The sequence below is a fragment of the Antedon mediterranea genome, chromosome 2, assembly GCF_964355755.1.
Source record: "Antedon mediterranea chromosome 2, ecAntMedi1.1, whole genome shotgun sequence".
NCBI lineage: Eukaryota > Metazoa > Echinodermata > Crinoidea > Comatulida > Antedonidae > Antedon > Antedon mediterranea.
Window position 1 is genome coordinate 5,652,137 of NC_092671.1, and position 9,452 is coordinate 5,661,588.

Genomic DNA, 9,452 nt, shown 5'->3' on the forward strand with positions numbered 1-9,452 from the left:
TATTTTGTCTAAAAAGACATGACCAACAAAATATCAGGTTCTACCGAGACTTGAACTCGGATCACTGGATTCAAAGTCCAGAGTGCTAACCATTACACCATAGAACCGATGCTTGACAACATAGAAGTCAAAAAAAAATTCAATAAAATAATAAATTCACGTTTAATTATTTTGTCTAAAAAGACATGACCAACAAAATATCAGGTTCTATCGAGACTTGAACTTAGATCACTGGATTCAAAGTCCAGAGTGCTAACCATTACACCATAGAACCGATGCTTGACAACGTAGAAGTAAAAAAAAATCAATAAAACAATAAATTCACGTTTAATTATTTTGTCTAAAAACACATAACCAACAAAATATCAGGTTCTACCGAGACTTGAACTCGGATCACTGGATTCAAAGTCCAGAGTGCTAACCATTACACCATAGAACCAATGCCTGACGACAACGTAGAAGTCAAAAAAATTCAATAAAATAATAAATTCACGTTTAATTATTTTGTCTAAAAACACATGACCAACAAAATATTAGGTTCTACCAAGACTTGAACTCGGATCACTGGATTCAAAGTCCAGAGTGCTAACCATTACACCATAGAACCAATGCTTGACAACGTAGAAGTCAAAAAAGTTCAATAAAATAATAAATTCACGTTTAATTATTTTGTCTAAAAAGACATGACCAACAAAATATCAGGTTCTACCGAGACTTGAACTCGGATCACTGGATTCAAAGTCCAGAGTGCTAACCATTAAACCATAGAACCTATGCTTGACAACGTAGAAGTCAAACAAATTCAATAAAATAATAAATTTACGTTTAATTATTTTGTCTAAAAAGACATGACCAACAAAATATCAGGTTCTACCGAAACTTGAACTCGGATCACTGGATTCAAAGTCTAGAGTGCTAACCATTACACCATAGAACCGATGCTTGACAACGTAGAAGTCAAAAAAATTCAATAAAATTATAAATTCACGTTTAATTATTTCGTCTTAAAACACATGACTAACAAAATATCAGGTTCTACCGAGACTTAAACTCGGATCACTGGATTCAAAGTCCAGAGTGCTAACCATTATACCATCCGATGCTTGACGAAATTAGAAGTTAAAAAAATTCGACAAATATCAATTCTTTTGAAAAAGAATTAAATCACGTTAAACTATTTTGTTTTAAAACGCATGATTAACAAACTATCAGATTCTACCGAGACTTGAACTCGGATCACTGGATTCAAAGTCCAGAGTGCTAACCATTACACCATAGAACCACTGCTTGCCAACGTAGAAGTTAAAAGAACTCGACGAAACAAATTCTTTTGAAAAATAATTAAATCACGTTAAATTATTTTGTTAAAAAAGACATGACCAACAAATTATCAGGTTCTACCGAGACTTGAACTCGGATCACTGGATTCAGCGTCCAGAGTGCTAACCATTACACCATAAAACAGGTGCTTGAGCAAAGAAGAAGTAAACGGAATTTGACGAAATGCAATTCTTTTTTTGAAAAAGAATTAAATCACGTTTAATTTTGTTGTTTTAAGAGACATGACCAACAAAATATCAGGGTCTACCGAGCCTTGAACTCGGATCACTGGATTCAAAGTCCAGAGTGCTAACCATTACACCATAGAAACGATGCTTGACAACGAAGAAGTAAAAAAAATTTCAATAAAATAATAAATTCACGTTTAATTATTTTGTCTAAAAAGACATGACCAACGAAATATCAGGCTCTACCGAGACTTGAACTCGGATCACTGGATTCAGAGTCCAGAGTGCTAACCATTACACCATAGAACCGATGCTTGACAACGTAGAAGTAAAAAAAAATCAATAAAACAATAAATTCACGTTTAATTATTTTGTCTAAAAACACATGACCAACAAAATATCAGGTTCTACCGAGACTTGAACTCGGATCACTGGATTCAAAGTCCAGAGTGCTAACCATTACCCCATAGAACCAATGCTTGAAAACGTAGAAGTAAAAAAAATTCAATAAAATAATAAATTCACGTTTAATTATTTTTTCTAAAAAGACATGACCAACAAAATATCAGGTTCTACCGAGACTTGAACTCGGATCAATGGATTCAAAGTCCAGAGTGCTAACCATTACACCATAAAACAGGTGCTTGAGCAAAGAAGAAGTAAACGGAATTTGACGAAATGCAATTCTTTTTTTGAAAAAGAATTAAATCACGTTTAATTTTGTTGTTTTAAGAGACATGACCAACAAAATATCAGGGTCTACCGAGACTTGAACTCGGATCACTGGATTCAAAGTCCAGAGTGCTAACCATTACACCATAGAAACGATGCTTGACAACGTAGAAGTAAAAAAAATTTCAATAAAATAATAAATTCACGTTTAATTATTTTGTCTAAAAAGACATGACCAACGAAATATCAGGCTCTACCGAGACTTGAACTCGGATCACTGGATTCAAAGTCCAGAGTGCTAACCATTACACCATAGAACCAATGCTTGAAAACGAAGAAGTCAAAAAAATTCAATAAAATAATAAATTCACGTTTAATTATTTTTTCTAAAAAGACATGACCAACAAAATATCAGGTTCTACCGAGACTTGAACTCGGATCAATGGATTCAAAGTCCAGAGTGCTAACCATTACACCATAGAACCGATGCTTGACAACGTAGAAGTAAAAAAAAATCAATAAAATAATAAATTTACGTTTAATTATTTTGTCTAAAAAGACATGACCAACAAAATATCAGGTTCTACCGAGACTTGAACTCGGATCACTGGATTCAAAGTCCAGAGTGCTAACCATTACACCATAGAACCAATGCTTGACAACGTAGAAGTCAAACAAATTCAATAAAATAATAAATTCACGTTTAATTATTTTGTCTAAAAAGACATGACCAATAAAATATCAGGTTCTACCGAGACTTGAACTCGGATCACTGGATTCAAAGTCCAGAGTGCTAACCATTACACCATAGAACCGATGCTTGACAACGTAGAAGTCAAACAAATTCAATAAAATAATAAATTTACGTTTAATTATTTTGTCTAAAAAGACATGACCAACAAAATATCAGGTTCTACCGAAACTTGAACTCGGATCACTGGATTCAAAGTCCAGAGTGCTAACCATTAAACCATAGAACCGATGCTTGACAACGTAGAAGTAAAAAAAATTCAATAAAATAATAAATTCACGTTTAATTATTTTGTCTAAAAAGACATGACCAACAAAATATCAGGTTCTACTGAGACTTGCACTCGGATCACTGGATTCAAAGTCCCGAGTGCGAACTATTTAAACCAAGAACCGATGTTTGACAACGTAGAAGTCAAACATTTTCAATAAAATAATAAATTCACGTTAAATTATTTTGTCTAAAAGACATGACAAACAAAATATCAGGTTCTACCGAGACTTGAACTCGGATGACTGGATTCAGAGTCTAGAGTGCTAACCATTACTTCATAGAACCGATGCTTGACAATATTATAAGTTAAACGAATTCGACGAAACGCAATTCTTTTGAAAAAGAATTAAATCACGTTTAATTATTTTGTTAAAAAAGACATGACCAATAAAATGTCAGGTTCTACCGAGATTTGAACTCGGATCACTGGATTCAGAGTCCAGAGTGCTAACCATTACACCATAGAAACGATGCTTGACAACGAAGAAGTAAAAAAAATTTCAATAAAATAATAAATTCACGTTTAATTATTTTGTCTAAAAAGACATGACCAACGAAATATCAGGCTCTACCGAGACTTGAACTCGGATCACTGGATTCAGAGTCCAGAGTGCTAACCATTACACCATAGAACCGATGCTTGACAACGTAGAAGTAAAAAAAAATCAATAAAACAATAAATTCACGTTTAATTATTTTGTCTAAAAACACATGACCAACAAAATATCAGGTTCTACCGAGACTTGAACTCGGATCACTGGATTCAAAGTCCAGAGTGCTAACCATTACCCCATAGAACCAATGCTTGAAAACGTAGAAGTAAAAAAAATTCAATAAAATAATAAATTCACGTTTAATTATTTTTTCTAAAAAGACATGACCAACAAAATATCAGGTTCTACCGAGACTTGAACTCGGATCAATGGATTCAAAGTCCAGAGTGCTAACCATTACACCATAAAACAGGTGCTTGAGCAAAGAAGAAGTAAACGGAATTTGACGAAATGCAATTCTTTTTTTGAAAAAGAATTAAATCACGTTTAATTTTGTTGTTTTAAGAGACATGACCAACAAAATATCAGGGTCTACCGAGACTTGAACTCGGATCACTGGATTCAAAGTCCAGAGTGCTAACCATTACACCATAGAAACGATGCTTGACAACGTAGAAGTAAAAAAAATTTCAATAAAATAATAAATTCACGTTTAATTATTTTGTCTAAAAAGACATGACCAACGAAATATCAGGCTCTACCGAGACTTGAACTCGGATCACTGGATTCAAAGTCCAGAGTGCTAACCATTACACCATAGAACCAATGCTTGAAAACGAAGAAGTCAAAAAAATTCAATAAAATAATAAATTCACGTTTAATTATTTTTTCTAAAAAGACATGACCAACAAAATATCAGGTTCTACCGAGACTTGAACTCGGATCAATGGATTCAAAGTCCAGAGTGCTAACCATTACACCATAGAACCGATGCTTGACAACGTAGAAGTAAAAAAAAATCAATAAAATAATAAATTTACGTTTAATTATTTTGTCTAAAAAGACATGACCAACAAAATATCAGGTTCTACCGAGACTTGAACTCGGATCACTGGATTCAAAGTCCAGAGTGCTAACCATTACACCATAGAACCAATGCTTGACAACGTAGAAGTCAAACAAATTCAATAAAATAATAAATTCACGTTTAATTATTTTGTCTAAAAAGACATGACCAATAAAATATCAGGTTCTACCGAGACTTGAACTCGGATCACTGGATTCAAAGTCCAGAGTGCTAACCATTACACCATAGAACCGATGCTTGACAACGTAGAAGTCAAACAAATTCAATAAAATAATAAATTTACGTTTAATTATTTTGTCTAAAAAGACATGACCAACAAAATATCAGGTTCTACCGAAACTTGAACTCGGATCACTGGATTCAAAGTCCAGAGTGCTAACCATTAAACCATAGAACCGATGCTTGACAACGTAGAAGTAAAAAAAATTCAATAAAATAATAAATTCACGTTTAATTATTTTGTCTAAAAAGACATGACCAACAAAATATCAGGTTCTACTGAGACTTGCACTCGGATCACTGGATTCAAAGTCCCGAGTGCGAACTATTTAAACCAAGAACCGATGTTTGACAACGTAGAAGTCAAACATTTTCAATAAAATAATAAATTCACGTTAAATTATTTTGTCTAAAAGACATGACAAACAAAATATCAGGTTCTACCGAGACTTGAACTCGGATGACTGGATTCAGAGTCTAGAGTGCTAACCATTACTTCATAGAACCGATGCTTGACAATATTATAAGTTAAACGAATTCGACGAAACGCAATTCTTTTGAAAAAGAATTAAATCACGTTTAATTATTTTGTTAAAAAAGACATGACCAATAAAATGTCAGGTTCTACCGAGATTTGAACTCGGATCACTGGATTCAGAGCCCAGAGTGCTAACCATTACACCATAGAACCGATGCTTGACGAAATTAGAAGTTAAAAGAATTCGACAACAATCAATTCTTTTGAAAAAGAATCAAATCACGTTAAACTATTTTGTTTTAAAAGGCAGGATCAACAACCTATCAGGTTCTAACGAGACTTGAACTCGGATCACTGGATTCAGAGTCCAGAGTGCTAACCATTACACAATAGAACCACTGCTTGGCAACGTAGAAGTTAAAGGAATTCGACAAAACGAAATTCTTTTAAAACAGAATTAAATCACGTTAAACTGTTTTGTTTTAAAACGCATGGTCAACAAACTATCAGATTCTAACGAGACTTGAACTCGGATCACTGGATTCAAAATCCAGAGTGCTAACCATTACCTCATAGAACCACCGCTTTGCTGCGTAGAAGTTAAAAGAACTCGACGAAACGAAATTCTTTTGAAAACAATTAATTCACGTTAAATTATTTTGTTAAAAAAGACATGACCAACAAAATATCAGGTTCTCCCGAGACTTGAACTCGGATCACTGGATTCAGAGTCCAGAGTGCTAACCATTACACCATAGAACCGGTGCTTGAGCAAAGAAGAAGTCAACGGAATTTGACGAAATGCAATTCTTTTTTTGAAAAAGGATTAAATCACGTTTAATTTTGTTGTTTTAAGAGACATGACCAACAAAATGTCAGGGTCTACCGAGACTTGAACTCGGATCACTGGATTCAAAGTCCAGAGTGCTAACCATTACACCATAGAACCGATGCTTGACAACGTAGAAGTAAAAAAAATTCAATAAAATAATAAATTCACGTTTAATTATTTTGTCTATATCAAGTTCTACCGAGACTTGAACTCAGATCACTGGATTCAAAGTCCGGAGTGCTAACCATTACACCATAGAACCGATGCTTGATCGCGTAGAAGTCAAAACAATTCAATAAAATAATAAATTCACGTTTAATTATTTTGTCTAAAAAGACATGACCAACAAATTATCAGGTTCTACCGAGACTTGAACTCGGATCACTGGATTCAAAGTCCAGAGTGCTAACCATTACACCATAGAACCGATGCTTGACAACGTAGAAGTAAAAACAAATCAATAAAATAATAAATTCACGTTAAATTATTTCCTCTAAAAGACATCATTAACAAAATTTCAGGATCTACCGAGACTTGAACTCGAATCACTGGATTCAGAGTCCAGAGTGCTAACCATTACACCATAGAACCGATGCTTGACAACGTAGAAGTCAAAAAAAATTCAATAAAATAATAAATTCACGTTTAATTATTTTGTCTAAAAAGATATGACCAACAAAATATCAGGTTCTATCGAGACTTGAACTCGGATCACTGCATTCAAAGTCGAGAGTGCTAACCATTACCCCATAGAACCGATGCTTGACAACGTAGAAGTAAAAAAAAATCAATAAAATAATAAATTCACGTTTAATTATTTTGTCTAGAAAGACATGACCAACAAAATATTAGGTTCTACCGAGACTTGAACTCGGATCACTGGATTCAAAGTCCAGAGTGCTAACCATTACACCATGGAACCGATACTTGACAACGTAGAAGTCAAAAAAAATAAATAAAATCATAAATTCACGTTTAATTATTTCGTCTTAAAACACATGACCAACAAAATATCAGGTTCTACCGACACTTCAACTCGGATCACTGGATTCAAAGTCCAGAGTGCTAACCATTACACCATCCAATGCTTGACGAAATTAGAAGTTAAAAGAATTCGACAAATATCAATTCTTTTGAAAAAGAATTAAATCACGTTAAACTATTTTGTTTTAAAACGCATGATCAACAAACTATCAGATTCTACCGAGACTTGAACTCGGATCACTGGATTCAAAGTCCAGAGTGCTAACCATTACACCATAGAACCACTGCTTGCCAACGTAGAAGTTAAAAGAACTCGACGAAACAAATTCTTTTGAAAAATAATTAAATCACGTTAAATTATTTTGTTAAAAAAGACATGACCAACAAAATATCAGGTTCTACCGAGACTTGCACTCGGATCACTGGATTCAGAGTCCAGAGTGCTAACCATTACACCATAGAACCAATGCTTGACAACGTAGAAGTAAAAAAAATTCAATAAAATAATAAATTCACGTTTAATTATTTTTTTCTAAAAAGACATGACCAACACAATATCAGGTTCTACCGAGACTTGAACTCGGATCACTGGATTCAAAGTCCAGAGTGCTAACCATTACACCATAGAACCGATGCTTGACAACGTAGAAGTCAAAAAAATTCAATAAAATAATAAATTTACGTTTAATTATTTTGTCTAAGTAAAAAGACATGACTAACAAAATATCAGGTTCTACCGAGACTTGAACTCGGATCACTGGATTCAAAGTCCAGAGTGCTAACCATTACACCATAGAACCGATGCTTGACAACGTAGAAGTCAAAAAAATTCAATAAAACAATAAATTCACGTTTAATTATTTTGTCTAAAAAGACATGACCAACAAAATATCAGGTTCTACTGAGACTTGCACTCGGATCACTGGATTCAAAGTCCCGAGTGCAAACTATTTACACAAAGAACCGATGTTTGACAACGTAGAAGTCAAACATTTTCAATAAAATAATAAATTCACGTTAAATTATTTTGTCTAAAAGACATGACAAACAAAATATCAGGTTCTACCGAGACTTGAACGCGGATCACTGGATTCAAAGTCCAGAGTGCTAACCATTACACCATAGAACCGGTGCTTGAGCAAAGAAGAAGTCAACAGAATTTGACGAAACGCAATTTTTTTTTTGAAAAAGGATTAATTCACGTTTAATTATTTTGTTTTAAAAGACATGACCAACAAAATTTCAGGATCTACCGAGACTTGAACTCGGATGACTGGATTCAGAGTCCAGAGTGCTAAGCATTACACCATAGAACCGATGCTTGACAATATTATAAGTTAAACGAATTCGACGAAACGCAATTCTTTTGAAAAAGAATTAAATCACGTTTAATTGTTTTGTTAAAAAAGACATGACCAACAAAATTTCAGGTTCTACGGAGATTTGAACTCGGATCACTGGATTCAGAGTCCAGAGTGCTAACCATTACACCATAGAACCGATGCTTGACAAAATTAGAAGTTAAAAGAATTCGACAACAATCAATTCTTTTGAAAAAGAATCAAATCACGTTAAACTATTTTGTTTTAAAAGGCAGGATCAACAACCTATCAGGTTCTACCGAGACTTGAACTCGGATCACTGGATTCAGAGTCCAGAGTGCTAACCATTACACCATAGAACCACTGCTTGGCAACGTAGAAGTTAAAGGAATTCGACGAAACGAAATTCTTTTGAAACAGAATTAAATCAAGTTAAACTATTTTGTTTTAAAACGCATGGTCAACAAACTATCAGATTCTAACGAGACTTGAACTCGGATCACTGGATTCAAAATCCAGAGTGCTAACCATTACCCCATAGAACCACCGCTTTGCTACGTAGAAGTTAAAAGAACTCGACGAAACGAAATTCTTTTGAAAAATAATTAAATCACGTTAAATTATTTTGTTAAAAAAGACATGACCAACAAAATATCAGGTTCTACCGAGACTTGAACTCGGATCACTGGATTCAGAGTCCAGAGTGCTAACCATTACACCATAGAACCGGTGCTTGTGAGCAAAGAAGAAGTCAACGGAATTTTACGAAATGCAATTCTTTTTTTGAAAAAGGATTAAATGACGTTTAATTTTTTTGTTTTAAGAGACATGA

At 33.9% G+C, this 9,452-nt stretch overlaps 37 non-coding genes across 37 annotated transcripts; all 37 read right to left on the reverse strand.

The window, feature by feature from the left end:
* Positions 1 to 35: 35 nt before the first annotated feature.
* Positions 36 to 107, reverse strand: Trnaq-uug (transfer RNA glutamine (anticodon UUG)). Its single transcript has one exon. It is a non-coding gene; the product is annotated as a tRNA-Gln (tRNA).
* Positions 108 to 367: 260 nt separating this feature from the next.
* Positions 368 to 439, reverse strand: Trnaq-uug (transfer RNA glutamine (anticodon UUG)). Its single transcript has one exon. It is a non-coding gene; the product is annotated as a tRNA-Gln (tRNA).
* Positions 440 to 535: 96 nt separating this feature from the next.
* Positions 536 to 607, reverse strand: Trnaq-uug (transfer RNA glutamine (anticodon UUG)). The gene has a single exon. It is a non-coding gene; the product is annotated as a tRNA-Gln (tRNA).
* Positions 608 to 700: 93 nt separating this feature from the next.
* Positions 701 to 772, reverse strand: Trnaq-uug (transfer RNA glutamine (anticodon UUG)). Its single transcript has one exon. It is a non-coding gene; the product is annotated as a tRNA-Gln (tRNA).
* Positions 773 to 865: 93 nt separating this feature from the next.
* Positions 866 to 937, reverse strand: Trnaq-uug (transfer RNA glutamine (anticodon UUG)). Its single transcript has one exon. It is a non-coding gene; the product is annotated as a tRNA-Gln (tRNA).
* A 273-nt stretch (positions 938 to 1,210) lies between these two features.
* Trnaq-uug (transfer RNA glutamine (anticodon UUG)) lies at positions 1,211 to 1,282 on the reverse strand. The gene has a single exon. It is a non-coding gene; the product is annotated as a tRNA-Gln (tRNA).
* A 463-nt stretch (positions 1,283 to 1,745) lies between these two features.
* Positions 1,746 to 1,817, reverse strand: Trnaq-cug (transfer RNA glutamine (anticodon CUG)). The gene has a single exon. It is a non-coding gene; the product is annotated as a tRNA-Gln (tRNA).
* Positions 1,818 to 1,910: 93 nt separating this feature from the next.
* Trnaq-uug (transfer RNA glutamine (anticodon UUG)) lies at positions 1,911 to 1,982 on the reverse strand. The gene has a single exon. It is a non-coding gene; the product is annotated as a tRNA-Gln (tRNA).
* Positions 1,983 to 2,428: 446 nt separating this feature from the next.
* Positions 2,429 to 2,500, reverse strand: Trnaq-uug (transfer RNA glutamine (anticodon UUG)). The gene has a single exon. It is a non-coding gene; the product is annotated as a tRNA-Gln (tRNA).
* A 93-nt stretch (positions 2,501 to 2,593) lies between these two features.
* Trnaq-uug (transfer RNA glutamine (anticodon UUG)) lies at positions 2,594 to 2,665 on the reverse strand. The gene has a single exon. It is a non-coding gene; the product is annotated as a tRNA-Gln (tRNA).
* A 93-nt stretch (positions 2,666 to 2,758) lies between these two features.
* On the reverse strand, positions 2,759 to 2,830 carry Trnaq-uug (transfer RNA glutamine (anticodon UUG)). The gene has a single exon. It is a non-coding gene; the product is annotated as a tRNA-Gln (tRNA).
* Positions 2,831 to 2,923: 93 nt separating this feature from the next.
* Positions 2,924 to 2,995, reverse strand: Trnaq-uug (transfer RNA glutamine (anticodon UUG)). Its single transcript has one exon. It is a non-coding gene; the product is annotated as a tRNA-Gln (tRNA).
* A 93-nt stretch (positions 2,996 to 3,088) lies between these two features.
* On the reverse strand, positions 3,089 to 3,160 carry Trnaq-uug (transfer RNA glutamine (anticodon UUG)). The gene has a single exon. It is a non-coding gene; the product is annotated as a tRNA-Gln (tRNA).
* A 441-nt stretch (positions 3,161 to 3,601) lies between these two features.
* Trnaq-cug (transfer RNA glutamine (anticodon CUG)) lies at positions 3,602 to 3,673 on the reverse strand. The gene has a single exon. It is a non-coding gene; the product is annotated as a tRNA-Gln (tRNA).
* Positions 3,674 to 3,767: 94 nt separating this feature from the next.
* Trnaq-cug (transfer RNA glutamine (anticodon CUG)) lies at positions 3,768 to 3,839 on the reverse strand. The gene has a single exon. It is a non-coding gene; the product is annotated as a tRNA-Gln (tRNA).
* A 93-nt stretch (positions 3,840 to 3,932) lies between these two features.
* Positions 3,933 to 4,004, reverse strand: Trnaq-uug (transfer RNA glutamine (anticodon UUG)). Its single transcript has one exon. It is a non-coding gene; the product is annotated as a tRNA-Gln (tRNA).
* A 446-nt stretch (positions 4,005 to 4,450) lies between these two features.
* Trnaq-uug (transfer RNA glutamine (anticodon UUG)) lies at positions 4,451 to 4,522 on the reverse strand. Its single transcript has one exon. It is a non-coding gene; the product is annotated as a tRNA-Gln (tRNA).
* A 93-nt stretch (positions 4,523 to 4,615) lies between these two features.
* Positions 4,616 to 4,687, reverse strand: Trnaq-uug (transfer RNA glutamine (anticodon UUG)). Its single transcript has one exon. It is a non-coding gene; the product is annotated as a tRNA-Gln (tRNA).
* Positions 4,688 to 4,780: 93 nt separating this feature from the next.
* Trnaq-uug (transfer RNA glutamine (anticodon UUG)) lies at positions 4,781 to 4,852 on the reverse strand. The gene has a single exon. It is a non-coding gene; the product is annotated as a tRNA-Gln (tRNA).
* A 93-nt stretch (positions 4,853 to 4,945) lies between these two features.
* Positions 4,946 to 5,017, reverse strand: Trnaq-uug (transfer RNA glutamine (anticodon UUG)). The gene has a single exon. It is a non-coding gene; the product is annotated as a tRNA-Gln (tRNA).
* Positions 5,018 to 5,110: 93 nt separating this feature from the next.
* Trnaq-uug (transfer RNA glutamine (anticodon UUG)) lies at positions 5,111 to 5,182 on the reverse strand. Its single transcript has one exon. It is a non-coding gene; the product is annotated as a tRNA-Gln (tRNA).
* A 441-nt stretch (positions 5,183 to 5,623) lies between these two features.
* Trnaq-cug (transfer RNA glutamine (anticodon CUG)) lies at positions 5,624 to 5,695 on the reverse strand. Its single transcript has one exon. It is a non-coding gene; the product is annotated as a tRNA-Gln (tRNA).
* Positions 5,696 to 5,807: 112 nt separating this feature from the next.
* Trnaq-cug (transfer RNA glutamine (anticodon CUG)) lies at positions 5,808 to 5,879 on the reverse strand. The gene has a single exon. It is a non-coding gene; the product is annotated as a tRNA-Gln (tRNA).
* Positions 5,880 to 6,172: 293 nt separating this feature from the next.
* Positions 6,173 to 6,244, reverse strand: Trnaq-cug (transfer RNA glutamine (anticodon CUG)). Its single transcript has one exon. It is a non-coding gene; the product is annotated as a tRNA-Gln (tRNA).
* Positions 6,245 to 6,359: 115 nt separating this feature from the next.
* Positions 6,360 to 6,431, reverse strand: Trnaq-uug (transfer RNA glutamine (anticodon UUG)). The gene has a single exon. It is a non-coding gene; the product is annotated as a tRNA-Gln (tRNA).
* A 73-nt stretch (positions 6,432 to 6,504) lies between these two features.
* Trnaq-uug (transfer RNA glutamine (anticodon UUG)) lies at positions 6,505 to 6,576 on the reverse strand. The gene has a single exon. It is a non-coding gene; the product is annotated as a tRNA-Gln (tRNA).
* Positions 6,577 to 6,669: 93 nt separating this feature from the next.
* On the reverse strand, positions 6,670 to 6,741 carry Trnaq-uug (transfer RNA glutamine (anticodon UUG)). Its single transcript has one exon. It is a non-coding gene; the product is annotated as a tRNA-Gln (tRNA).
* Positions 6,742 to 6,833: 92 nt separating this feature from the next.
* Trnaq-cug (transfer RNA glutamine (anticodon CUG)) lies at positions 6,834 to 6,905 on the reverse strand. The gene has a single exon. It is a non-coding gene; the product is annotated as a tRNA-Gln (tRNA).
* Positions 6,906 to 7,164: 259 nt separating this feature from the next.
* Trnaq-uug (transfer RNA glutamine (anticodon UUG)) lies at positions 7,165 to 7,236 on the reverse strand. Its single transcript has one exon. It is a non-coding gene; the product is annotated as a tRNA-Gln (tRNA).
* Positions 7,237 to 7,509: 273 nt separating this feature from the next.
* On the reverse strand, positions 7,510 to 7,581 carry Trnaq-uug (transfer RNA glutamine (anticodon UUG)). Its single transcript has one exon. It is a non-coding gene; the product is annotated as a tRNA-Gln (tRNA).
* Positions 7,582 to 7,691: 110 nt separating this feature from the next.
* Trnaq-cug (transfer RNA glutamine (anticodon CUG)) lies at positions 7,692 to 7,763 on the reverse strand. The gene has a single exon. It is a non-coding gene; the product is annotated as a tRNA-Gln (tRNA).
* A 94-nt stretch (positions 7,764 to 7,857) lies between these two features.
* Trnaq-uug (transfer RNA glutamine (anticodon UUG)) lies at positions 7,858 to 7,929 on the reverse strand. Its single transcript has one exon. It is a non-coding gene; the product is annotated as a tRNA-Gln (tRNA).
* A 97-nt stretch (positions 7,930 to 8,026) lies between these two features.
* Trnaq-uug (transfer RNA glutamine (anticodon UUG)) lies at positions 8,027 to 8,098 on the reverse strand. The gene has a single exon. It is a non-coding gene; the product is annotated as a tRNA-Gln (tRNA).
* A 257-nt stretch (positions 8,099 to 8,355) lies between these two features.
* Positions 8,356 to 8,427, reverse strand: Trnaq-uug (transfer RNA glutamine (anticodon UUG)). The gene has a single exon. It is a non-coding gene; the product is annotated as a tRNA-Gln (tRNA).
* A 299-nt stretch (positions 8,428 to 8,726) lies between these two features.
* On the reverse strand, positions 8,727 to 8,798 carry Trnaq-cug (transfer RNA glutamine (anticodon CUG)). The gene has a single exon. It is a non-coding gene; the product is annotated as a tRNA-Gln (tRNA).
* Positions 8,799 to 8,910: 112 nt separating this feature from the next.
* Trnaq-cug (transfer RNA glutamine (anticodon CUG)) lies at positions 8,911 to 8,982 on the reverse strand. Its single transcript has one exon. It is a non-coding gene; the product is annotated as a tRNA-Gln (tRNA).
* Positions 8,983 to 9,276: 294 nt separating this feature from the next.
* Positions 9,277 to 9,348, reverse strand: Trnaq-cug (transfer RNA glutamine (anticodon CUG)). The gene has a single exon. It is a non-coding gene; the product is annotated as a tRNA-Gln (tRNA).
* Between the last annotated feature and the right edge of the window lie 104 nt (positions 9,349 to 9,452).